Source organism: Amphiura filiformis, chromosome 2 (genome assembly GCF_039555335.1).
Source record: "Amphiura filiformis chromosome 2, Afil_fr2py, whole genome shotgun sequence".
Classification (NCBI taxonomy): domain Eukaryota; kingdom Metazoa; phylum Echinodermata; class Ophiuroidea; order Amphilepidida; family Amphiuridae; genus Amphiura; species Amphiura filiformis.
The window spans coordinates 18153792-18166782 of NC_092629.1; the positions used below are offsets into that span (position 1 = coordinate 18153792).

Here is a 12991-nt window from a genome sequence, read left to right on the forward strand (position 1 = left end):
ATTACAACTAATAGTAATAGGAATTTGCACACAACCATGACAACTGCTAAATTAAGCTGAAATGAAGAAAATATAGACTATAAAAAAGTCTAAAATGAAAATAAATGTTGTTGAATGTAGATGCAGGTACCGCCGCCATTTTTGTTACGGTCCTTACGGATAACAGAGAAATTAGGAATGTTGATTTCATTATCGGTGACTGAATCATCCAGCCACGTTTCACAGACAGTAATTATTTTGGCTTTAGTATTGGATGCAATCAATTTCAATTCACTCATTTTGGGACAAACAGAACGGGCATTGAGATTGATAATGTGAATACCCTTCTTAGAAAAGGTTTTTAGAACATCGTCAGAGTCAATATTGTTTATTTTAATATTGTTTATTTTACAGTTTCTATCATCTTTCCTTGTGGAGATCCCGGTGTCCTGGCTAAAGTTGTTATTTTCAGGCTCAACTTCATTTGGTGAATCTGTGCGGAATCTTATCCTGGGACCTTTTCCTCTATGAGTTACAGGCATGGAATTGATCTTTAAAGCTCTAAGACATTTCCAAACATCAGGGTTGATATGAGTAGATTTTCCATAGTCTTTGAATTCAAGTAGTTTGTCACGATCATAAGTAATGCGATGGCCAAAGTTCGACGTTTGGGATGGTGATGGACATTGGTCAGGTCCGGGGTTAGGGTTTACATCACCAGCAACAAGGAGGCGGAGATGAAAAGTAGCATCAGAGTTATGGTGGTATGGAATACGTGCTTTTAAAAAACCAGAAGTTGTTATGCTCTGATGTATAAGGGTTGGAAATCTGGGATGAACATAACACAGATCATATTGCACAGTATATTGTATAGGAGTCAAAGGACACCATAGTTCATCATATGTTGTTGTTTGTACATATTGACCACCATGAGAAACTGTCAATAGAATTACAAGTACTTGAAACCAGCAGGTCAGCATGACTATTGTAGTTCTTGTAAACAGTCACTTTAAATAATTGATGTTCCCATTAAAGTTGGCTTACCAAGCATGAGTAGAGTTTGAAGTGGCTCTAGTACAGTGCAGAAAGGGTTAACAGTAACTGTATGCTATACTGTAGTCTAGGTAGTTCTGAGGTCCATCCAATTTTAGAAACTTTAAAAGACAATTGGGTCAGTCCATGTCGAAACAGACTGAGTGTACACCCACCCTCTTGGATTATGCTCTCCTTTGGCTCAGGGGTACCTTTCATGGACCCCTAGGTGAGGTCACAAGAAAAAAATTCATATTCAATTTCGTTTCCGAATGGCGGGCCATCTAAGTTTGGCGACCTTGACCAAAATTGGGAATTTAAGGTGTCCAAATGACAAAGCGCTCTCTTTGAGAGGCATTTTCTTCTTAATTAAAACAGTTGTGACCCTCTTTTTGAATGTGGTCACTCACTGGCTGTGTCTGAAATGCCTAATGCCAAAAAAGATTGATTTCGGAATTTCGTTGGGATTTCAGAGGGGGTCAAAATCATCACTTCATACTGTTCAATCAAATTATCTTTGATTTTGAAGGACCCATGATAATGCCACAGTGCACTTATAGGTCCTAATTATGTTCAGAATGGATTAACCATGTGCCAATGTCTATGAGCAATTCAAAAAAAGAGAAATTTCTAGACCCCCTACAGAATTTTAGGCCCCCCCTAAAGTGGTTCAGCCACAAATGGCGCTTAAAATCAGCAAATTTTGACACCTAATAACTTTAGGTGTACACCAGATATGAATTTCTAGTCTTTTGCATCTGAAAGAATGTAGTCTAATGTTACTAGGAAAACATAAGATTTGTTTTGTATTTTTTGTGTTTTGATACTTTCAAAAAGGTCGTTGACCTATGAACTTTTTTCGTCATAGCGCCCTCCTGAAAGGTCTGACACATAACAAACTATACATTTTTGGAATCCTCATGACCATACGAGTAATTTGATATATTACTTGACATAATTGGGAGCATTCTGAAAATTTGACCCCCATAACCTGTACTTTGCATGTGCATCGTTGCCAGGAAGTTTGACCCCCTTAAAAATCCATACAGAGGATTAGAAAGTAGTTTGTTCTTATTACTTGACTCAAGAGCAACTTGAAATATCAGGATAAATAATACAAATGGCTATAAAGTGATCAAAAATATAAAAAAATATCATACTAAAATTGGCATTTTGTACCGTATCCTGTATGCATGGTATGTTAGGCAAAAATGACTATTTTTGAAAGCGTCAACTTAATACTAAAACACAAAAAATACAAAACAAATCTTATGTTCCTAGTAACATTAAACTACATTCTTTCAGATGCAAAAGACTAGAAATTCATATCTGGTGTACACCTAAAGTTATTAGGGGTCAAAATTTGCCGACTTTAAGTGCCATTTGTGGCTGAACCACTTTAGGGGTGGCCTAAAATTCTGTAGGGTCTAGAAATTTCTCTTTTTTTTAATTGCTCATAGACATTGGCATATGGTTAATCCATTCTGAACATAATTAGGACCTACAAGTGCACTGTGACATTATCATGGGTCCTTCAAAATCAAGATAATTTGATTGAACAGTACGAAGTGCTGATTTTGACCCCTCTGAAATCCCAACGAAATTCCGAAATCTATCTTTTTGGCATTGGGTATTTCAGACACAGCCAGTGAGTGACCACATTCAAAAAGAGGATCACAACTGATTCAATTAAGAAGAAAGTGCCCCTCAAAGAGAGCACTTTGTCATTTGGACCCTTAAATTCACAATTTTGGTCGAGGTCGTCAAACTTTGATTGCCCGCCATTCGCAAACGAAATGGAATTTGAATTTTATTTCTTGTGACCTCACCTAGGGATCCATGAAAGGTACCCCTGAGCCAAAGGAGAGCAAAATCCAAGAGGGTGGGTGTACACTCAATCTGTTTCGACATGGAATGACCCAATTTCTAACTTCAAAAGCAGATCCAGTTCAAATAAATATCCTCAGTAGATGGAGCAGTCTATAATAAACACTTGTACATAGCAGAATACCAACAATACTCCACAAAAACCATATAAAACAGCACAAAATTACAGAGGTTGAGGAGGCGACCTGCTGGTGCACAACCTCTTGATGTTATGGAATGGGTCATGTGGAGGTTGTCCATATGACGTATCATGCCGTAAATATGGCGGACTACTCAAATGCATTCAACAAAAGCATGATTGCAATCTACCGCGACAGTTCGTCTCACACACATATCAAATTGCACTACGATCAAATAGGTTGAAGACAACATTTGATTGAATGGACTGCACTGCGCCATGATTACGGTGAAGGACACCGGTTTAAATCCTTTGTTTGGAGCCAATCAATAATTTCACGCACAACCTCTATAGTTACTTACCACAGGCAGCTTGGTTACAACCAGTACGACGGCAACTTCGTGACCTCTTTTGTTCGACAGAAATGTTTACGGGTTGGTTGGTGAGCACGGTGTTACGCAACACAATGACGAAAATTTAACCGGCAAACGGGTTTTGCAAAATAGCTCCAGCATTGAAGACATGGGTCATTCCTTGCTTAAATTTCGTATCATGACCACGGATAAGATATCAAACAATTGTGTAAGCAAGAAATAACGTGTAAAAGTTGAATTATATGGAAAATAAAGAAGCTTGAACACGCTCAAAGTAGACGGGAATATGAGAAAAATTGCAAGTCAGGATCGCAAAAATGTTCATATCCTCAAGCAAGAAAAAGCGCCAAACTCAAAAATGGGTGTCATGTTAAACATAACCTAAAGTTAGCTTGCCTGAAAATTTAGTGAAATTTGGTTGAGGTATATTCCTAGTCGTACATTGAACATGTTGAAATGTTGATCTCTGTGCGTGACTTTTGTCACGCGACGTATTATACGGCTGATTTTTTTCATTGTCAATTGTCCATTGTTGGTTAGTTACAGTTTGCCCAATTTCAATCACTTCACCTGGAAAATGAGCCCCATCATACTCAATAACAAACCAATTTCCTATACAAATCTCAGTATCAACAATGTCACTGTGGCTGTTAGCTAGTCTCAGGATTTCCAGTATCTATATTGGTTGGTCCTTGGGCTAGATCCTAGAAGGGGAACTAAAATTGTTGGTTGCATCATTTTGATCAGGTATTAGTAATGGGATATACAAGGTGTCCCATAAATAGGTTACATGTAGAAAATGAACCGCATTTTGTGATGGTACAACAAAACAATACCATTTTTTCAGATAATATCTTTTGATCCTTCTTGTAGCTTGTAGCTAAGTTTCAATTCCGTATCTTAAAAGCAACTTAACTTATGAGCGCAAGATGACAGGGGTGTCAAGAGTGGCTAACATCAACATATCGCACAACGAAAGTTGAACACACGCACACCTTTGTTTATTACCTTTTATCATGTTTATGTTTCTCTTATTTTTCATTGTTGAACTTATTGAACAAAAGAAACATATTGAAAAATAAAATATTGTGCACTGACAAAAATCAGTTTTAGAACTTCTTAACTCTTGGTGGTTACAAATGAATAACAATCTTTTGCATTTAGGCCTTGTTTGGATTTTGTTGACTTGAAATCGCTCCTGTTTGTTATACATTTCTGACCGAACTCTTGAAACAAAACTGAACAAGTTCTATTCTTTATTTATCAGAATAAAATACTGCATCCGCCATGCTATGGCTGGGCATACTCATGTGTCCCGCCAAATACACGGTAGCTGTGACGGTGGTATAATGAACCTCGTGTTGCATTATGTCACGTAAAGAGCTTGCTCAGGAATGCGTGGAATGCGGATTAAGTACGTAGGTTGTGAACTTGACATTCACAGGAGCACTAGTAGAGGGTACATAGATTATGTCATGAAAAGGATATTTATCATTGTTACATTATTTTCAAAAATCTACATGTAACCTTTTTTTGGGACACCCGGTACTATAGCGTTTTTAGAGAGACTGTATGTACAATGTAAAGTCTTCGAGCTTCAAACAAGGGACTTTATGTGTGCGCAAAAATTTGGTATTTATTTTGGCACATGATCAGGGTGGAAACTGGCTCTTTGAACCATTTCTATATCTCTGCCTTCCATATTTTTACTTTCACTTTTCTGTCAGAAGGCACTTTTCTCTTTAATTTTTGGTCTTGACACATATGTGTGGTTGCTTGGTTGTTTTTTGTTTGGATGTTCGGGCAGAAGCTAATTCATTAATCCACTGTGCAGTTCCAACGCAATAACCGATCCACTACAAACTTGGTATGGTGATAGGATATGGTGGCTTGATGTGCTGTGTAGTTTTGTGTTATGTTATTTGTATATTTATCAAGATTGATGAGCTTATTTGCATATTTTGCCTCATTTTCATTAATCCACTCTGCAGCTTATATGTAATTACCAACCAATTTCAAACTTAGTTCGGTGATTGGATATGGTGGCCTGATATATAGTTTAGCGTCATTTTATGAATATTAATGAGCTTATTTGCATATTGCATATTATCTGTATTTTCACACCTTTGTATTTATACACTTTTTTTATGTGTGTGTGTGTGGGGGGTGCACCTTAATTATGAACCGCGTAATTCAAGTTTGTGAGGGGGCAGTCCCCTCAATTTGGTGCTACGTGTACCTCATTTAATGAGATACACGTAGCACCAAATTGAAATACCTATGAATATGACCTTCATGCCCATTTTACACTGTAACTCAGAATACAATTGAGGACATTTACGGCTCATTCGTGGTGTACGGTCACATATTTGAGTTGCTAAATTAAGGGGTAGGGGTAGCCTTATGGAGCATTTCGCCAGTTCTACTCAGTCAAATTTCACAATGTTGGTCTTGTTGAGTAGATATGAACTGCAAAAGTACATACTATATGAGTTATGATTTTGGAGCGGCTCTGACTTGACCAGGGGTTAAATGGTCATATGACGTCCGTTTTGCAGTAATTTTCAAGGCTGTGTGACGTTTTGACCTCTGGTCAAAACATGGCTAGCCGAAAGTCATATATCATGTATTTTTGGCAATACTGCAGTTCATATCTGTCCAATAATACCAAAATTGTGAAATGTGCCTGATTAGAACTGGTGAAATGTTCCATAATGCTTCCCACAACCCTTAGCAACTCAAATATCAGCAATATTTAACTTACATACGGTACATGTCTTTAGCAAAAATAATGGTAACCAATTGGAGCCTGCTTGCTATTTGGTGATGGTCTAGAGGGTCCAAACAAACTATTGAAGTATTTAATATTGGCTATGATGTCATCTGAATGCATACTTTACCCAAGGTGTTTCTGCTGATTTCTCTATATAGAGTTATACAGTAAGAAATAGCAAATATGTAAGGATTTGGTGAAAATCTACTGCCTGGGTGAAACATGTTTCGATCTTACTGATATTTCAGCGCAATAGTAGTATGTACCCTAGTAAATTCTCTGAGAGTTCCAAGTCGATCCGAGAAAAAAAGTGTTTTTTCGCCACACCCTATTATATGTGAGTGGGCACTACGAATGAGCTGTAAACTCGACAAATTGCATTCTGAGTTACAGTGTAAAATGTGTGTGAAGGTCGTATTCATAGGTATTTCAATTCGTTGCGACAAGTATCTCATCAAACACTCCCTCATTTCAAATCTTTAGTTTTGGTTTCTCTTTGTTCAGAAACCAAAAATCAAGGGATTAAAAAGTAGAGAAGATCTGGTCTGCAAACATAACACTATTATGGTGGGAGGACACAGCATGGGGTATATAACCAGAAGTATACAATAGCATATTGTGCTAACATAATTATTATCATGATTGATATCAGAAATCTATCCCCGCGGACAACAGGTGATGCTCTCTGTCGAAGGTGGCATAATAAACTCCGAGTTCTAGGCCTAGAAATCATATATATACATGCGCGTATATTGAAGGATGGGGTGGGTGGGTGGGGGCTTTGTTTGTTTGTATGAAACATAAACGATGCATGGAGATGATTTGATTATGAATTAGTTTATTATCCCCGGTAAACACAAACCATACCTCTTTAAGAGGGGCTCCCCTCTCCCCCACCTATATAGCCACCTCTTCCCTATTAAGTGTCTCCTTCTCCCCCCTCCTCCCCTACATTCGATATCTCCTCTATCTCGAGCTCTCCTCCCCCTTCTCTTTTCACTTCCAATGCTCTCTCCTATCTGTTTCTCTTTCTCCCTGCCCTTACCCCTTCCCTTCCCTACACCCCCACACACACACACACACACAATCTCTTCTCCCTCTATCTTCTACTTTTTCCAGTAAAGATTGCTTCAGTAAAAGTCATTAGCTTATTAGAAGTCATATAATGGCATTCCATCGATTCTGGTACATGGGATTAAGGACATGAATCGATTTTGTTTATAACACCTATACAATTACAATTGTCACCCCTTTTGTAATGTCGAATGCAAATATTTCGATGGTCTATATATTTTCACAGTTGAAATAGCCATGGCTTATTCGATATTGTAAACCACGTCTTTCAATGTAAATTGCCATGCTCGATTTCTCTCCTCGTGAATATTGCACTGCGAAATTTAAACATTTCTTTTGTATTCTTAGATCAGATAACTTCAAACCAAATCATTTTCTTCTTAACACCACTTATAAGAAACTGAAACGAAAACCGAATCTGCCTGATACAAATGTTCAGTTTTTAACAAAGAATTCGATATCTTGTGAGTCAAGTGGTTTGAGGAGAGGAGAGGAGAGGAGAGGAGAGGAGGGAGGGAGGGGAGGGAGGAGGAGAGGAGAGGAGAGGAGAGGAGAGGAGAGGAGTGAGAGGAGAGGAGAGAGAGAGGAGAGGAGAGAGAGGAGAGGAGATCGAGAGAAGAGAGGAGGGCGAGCAGAGCAGGGAGGAGTTTTGTTCCGTTTATTTTAATTTGTCCACGTTGATCATAGGCCTACTGCTAAAACAGTGAGAGGGGGAGAAGGGTAAAAGAAATACAACATCCAATATAATTCAGATATCCACATAATTTCTTTTCCAGCCATATGGTCAAATATAAATAATGATATCAGGAATTCACTTGTCACGTGCACCTTTACCACATTTAAAAAACAACTCAGGGCTTTTCTAAACAACATCTCATAGCTTCAACTTCAATTTTTCCATCATCGTAGCCATTTTTTTTCTTGTCTCTTGTGTTAAATTGTATATAACTTTTGTGTAAACTTATTTTGAGGTTTGCTGAGTGGGGGGCACTGCGCCTTTGGCGACAGTGCTTTCCTGTGCTTTTCAGTGCTCCCTGGCAGCTCAGGAGGCCTCCTTTATGTTATTTTCTATTTTTTGATGTTTGTTGCCAAATGAATAAAATAAAATAAATAAATAATTCAAAAGATGGCACAGGTGAGAGTTGGAGAGGGGGAGAGACAGACAAACTAGAAAGAGAAGAAAGCGAGAGGAGAAGAGGCAGGGGTCCTTTTTTTAAATGTCACAGTAATATAGACCATAATGACACCAAATTTGCGTTCGGACCTGATGTAGGCCTATCCTGCCTAGTTAAATGAGGGACATGAGTAAGATTGCCTACTTGAGGCGCCAGTGTTGCATATAATTGACTTATCCAACCTTTTGATAGACATAAGTGTGATTGACAGCACCTATTATTACCTCTTGAAATGAGAAGCATGACGCCCCAAACGTAACAATGACACCAGCCCACTTAATCCCTTGCGTTTTCGTTTCTGAACAATAGAGCTCCCGAAACAGAAAAGATAAAACGACAGATAGTATGCATTACCAACAATTAGCAATCACAGGACATTCCTGAACCTCGTTGACTTGGGGATGATTTGAAATGACTGCCATTTATGACTGTTTGATATTTATTACCAGAAATGTGGAAAAACAGTCAAATGTAGAACCCAAAACGGGTACAATTTTGTTGTCGGAACAGAGTTCAACAAACCATAACCCCGCTTCTGGATATCATTTGAAGTCAAATGATATACCATTTTAAAGCTTATGATATAAATTTTCTAAACACGAAATAAAACAAAATAATTGACCGGAGGCCGACTTTACAGCAGATTCGTGGTGTCCCGTCACATATATACATTTAAGGTTAGTTCACCCTTATTTATCGTAGTCCTTGATTATGTTCTAACATGTCTAAGGAAGGCTATGGAAGGCAGTGGAGAGCGACTTGGTTTCACTCTTGAGCCCAGGAAAAACAGGTGAATAGGCCCGCGCACCGTCACAGACCTGGATTTTGCAGATGATATTGCTCTTCTAGCCAACAACCTCAAAGACGCAGAAGAACTAGTTACATCTTGTTGAAGCTGCTGCACAGAAAGTAGGACTAGGAATGAATGCCAAGAAGACCAAGGCAATGCTGTACAAGGAAACTCAATAAAAACATTGGACGGAAGTGGCTTGGAAATAGTGCACGACTTCAAATACTTAGGTGCATGGACTGCCAGTAGTAGTGAGACGGACTTAACATCAGAAAGGCACTTGCTTGGAAAGCATGCAATAGTATGCCATGGACAAGATCTGGAAAAGTAATCTGCAATGACACTTAAAGATCAAGAATCTGTACTAACATACGGTGCTAAAAACGTGGACAATAACATCCAAAATGACTTTGGATGGCTGCCATAACCGTCTTTCGTGAAAGGCACTGGATGTCTCATGGCAATTAAACATACACCACGAATAAAGCACTGTATGGGGAGACTGTTGCCAAAGATATTGGCAGATGATACGGGACTAACAGGACCAGACATTAAACAAGAATTCCTGAAAAAAATTGGTGTCAGTTCCAATTTACAATGTAATTATTATTTGAATGTAATGTTAAAGATGGAATTGCATGAGAAGTTTTGCACTGTAGCACTGACAGGAACATTTAGTGGTAGTTCATTTATCATTAAATAATTATACACTTACATACGTGTTTTGGCGCAGCGTCAGCCTTCTATTCTAGCTAAAATAGTTTTTAAAAATAAAAAATATGCAAATGAGGTAGCTAATTTGCATATTTTGCGACAAAAATCACATGGGATATTACCCCTTACCACCATCCCACGAAGATAAATCTGTATACGCCTCACCAGTTCCAAAAAATGGCAAAAAGCCTTTTTAAAAATAAACAAATATGCAAATGAGGTGGCTAATTTGAATATTTTGCGACAAAAATCACGTGGGATCTTAAGACTGCCCCTTTACCACCACCCTACCAAGTTACATCTATATACCCCCTACCAGTTCCGAAAAATGGCAAAAATCGTTTTTTAAAATAGAAAAAAAGGAAATGAGGTGGCTGATTTGCATATTTTGTGACAAAAATAGCATCTGATCTTAAGACCGCTCTTAACCATCACCCCACCAAATTACATTTCTATATGCCTCACCAGTTCCGAAAAATGGCCAAAAGCATTTCGACAAATAAAAAAAATAGGCAAATGTGGTGACTAATTTGCATATCTTGCGACAAAAACTGCATCGGATCTTACGACTGCCGCTTACCACAACCTCATCCCTATACGCCTCACTAGTTCTTCGAAATGACAAAAAAATAACCAAAAACAATTTTTAAGTTAAATATGCAAATTAGCTACCTAATTTGCATATTTTGCGCCAAAAATTGCATCAAGTCTTAAGGCGGCCACTTACCGCCACCCTACCAAGTTACACCCCAATACACTTCACCAGCTCCGAGAAACTAACCTGGAAGCCAAAGGCATTTAAAAACAAAGAGCTACAAAGTTCACACAATACAAATGTATAAGACCCCATTATAGGCTAGCATAAGGCAATTTATAAGTCGTTTTAAATGATTTTAAATGTGACGTATAAAATTTGTCTATAACACAGGGAGATATAAAATGTAGGGATTTGGGTACTTTTTGTTTAATTTTCACAGAAATTGAAGGATTTTGACCCATGTTTTTGTTTGTCTGTTTACCCCAGGGTCGCTGAAACAAAGAATTATATTAATTAAATCACTTATTTATGATTAATAAAGGACAAAGAAAGATAAAAGCAAAAGTATGCTTCATTTAGTTAAACAATAGTAACATCCCTGTTGTGTACAAAAATTAACTCTATACGACAATGCAAATCAGGATCAATTCATGGACTAAGTGCACAGGCAGAGGGAAATGTTGATTTCTCAGCGGATGGAACAGCCATTTTTTTCAGAGGGAGTATGTAAATTAAACGGAACAGCCAAAATGCCAATGGGTATGTAATTTAACTAGAACAGCCTTAAATTTATATCGATATTAATATTGACGTCATAGATTCGATTTGTCACGTGATCGTCAAACCTGTAGGAGAAGGTGTCAGTTCTTCAGGAACTGACACAAAATTGTATGCTGGACGATATTCCACCACGCCGGCAACGGCCATTAGGCGCTAGCCAGCAAATCTCCAAATCGGTGAGCCCTGTAATATTTTTTCCTCGGTACGTATTTTTGTCCCGCTGATTTTGTCATCAAGATAACGGGACGGTATTCATCGCAAATAATCGGTTATACAGGAAGATAGATTATTAAAGTATGAATTTCTGCAGTTCATTCTTGTATTGCACTGTTATTATGAGTTTGAGGGCCAATTTTTAAAAAAAAATTAAGAAACCGTGGCGTCACACCATTGTTTAAAATATTATTATTTGCCTCTGGGGGAACCCACTCAGATATATAGGAGCTACGTATACCTGTAATAAACACGTGGGAAAAGGGTCGGATTTTCGCCATCAGACGGCGTTTTAGGAATCTGTAAATCGCCTCATTATAATTTGTATAATGCTACGTGTGACTTTGTATTTTATCGTGGCTGGAAAGAGCGGAACCAAACGCTGCTGAAGAGACTGCAATTATTTGACTTGAATATATCATTTTTTTAAATTCCCGTATTTGTTCAAATGGTTTCGTGGTCCAGTGGTAGACTTCTCGCCTGCCACGCGCGATTCCCGGGTTCGATTACCGGTGGGGTTATTTCGGTACTTTTTTTTCACATCCATTTTAACTCCTAAATTATTTGATTTTATGTGAAAATGTATACATTACATTGGAAAATATATTTTGTGCACTTTTTTTCTGTAACGGGGCCAATAACAGCTAAAAAACACCTCGGGAAATAAATTACGTCAAACATAATAACACTGAAAACAAAAATAAATAATGAAACGCTGAAAACAAAAATAAATAATTACATAAATACATAAGGGGCGAAATAAATACAAAAAAAGACCTTATCTTCTCAAGCATGATACGTAGAACATGAACAAAATATAAGAAAAAATGTCCCCTCTACAAAATTAATTAATTAATTAATTAATTAATTAATTAATTAATTAATATTAATAAGTTAATTAAGACTAAAAATGGAAACTCGTTTTTTTTTTTAATTTACAAAAATCATAAAATAAATGAAACATGTTTAATGTACATGATGATATACAAAATTTAAAAAAATATTTCAGGGTCAAATTAAAACAAAAAAAATAAGATATATATTCAAGAATGATGGGCGTAGTGGTATGGCGACGGGAATACGGCAACGGTGCTGCATGTTTCTGGATGCCGGACCATAATGCAATTCACGCAATGATTGGCTTGCTAATTGTGCTAAATATTCACATTTACGCTAAAAATATTCTTGTGTTTTCTCACATAGATGCTTAAAGGGGACGATATTTAATATTGTATGGAAGTTTGAAGACAATCCATATCCTAAACCAATAGGGTCACCCCCTTTAAATGATCGGCCACCGTTGTCTGCCAAACCTAATACCCTTGAACATAATGCGCCATGGCTACAGAGCGCATAGCTCTGTAGCCATGGCGCACCTATACATCCTAATCCGAAACCACCGCTGCTCACCACAACCCCAAAAACCATTACTCATCTGGATAGAGCAGCTTGGAGAGCCATTATGGGAGTCCCACTACAAGAGACAAGAGTCGACCTAAGCATGTAAGCAAGCACCCTTATTCTAAAATGTGATGGAATTAACA

The 12991-nt window shown here is 37.7% G+C and overlaps 1 protein-coding gene across 1 annotated transcript in view; it reads left to right on the forward strand.

Annotated features, from left to right (window-relative positions):
* The window catches only part of LOC140145953 (receptor-type tyrosine-protein phosphatase F-like), a 166776-nt gene that overhangs the window by 62281 nt on the left and 91504 nt on the right, over positions 1-12991 (forward strand). The gene's annotated exons all lie outside the window — the stretch shown is intronic.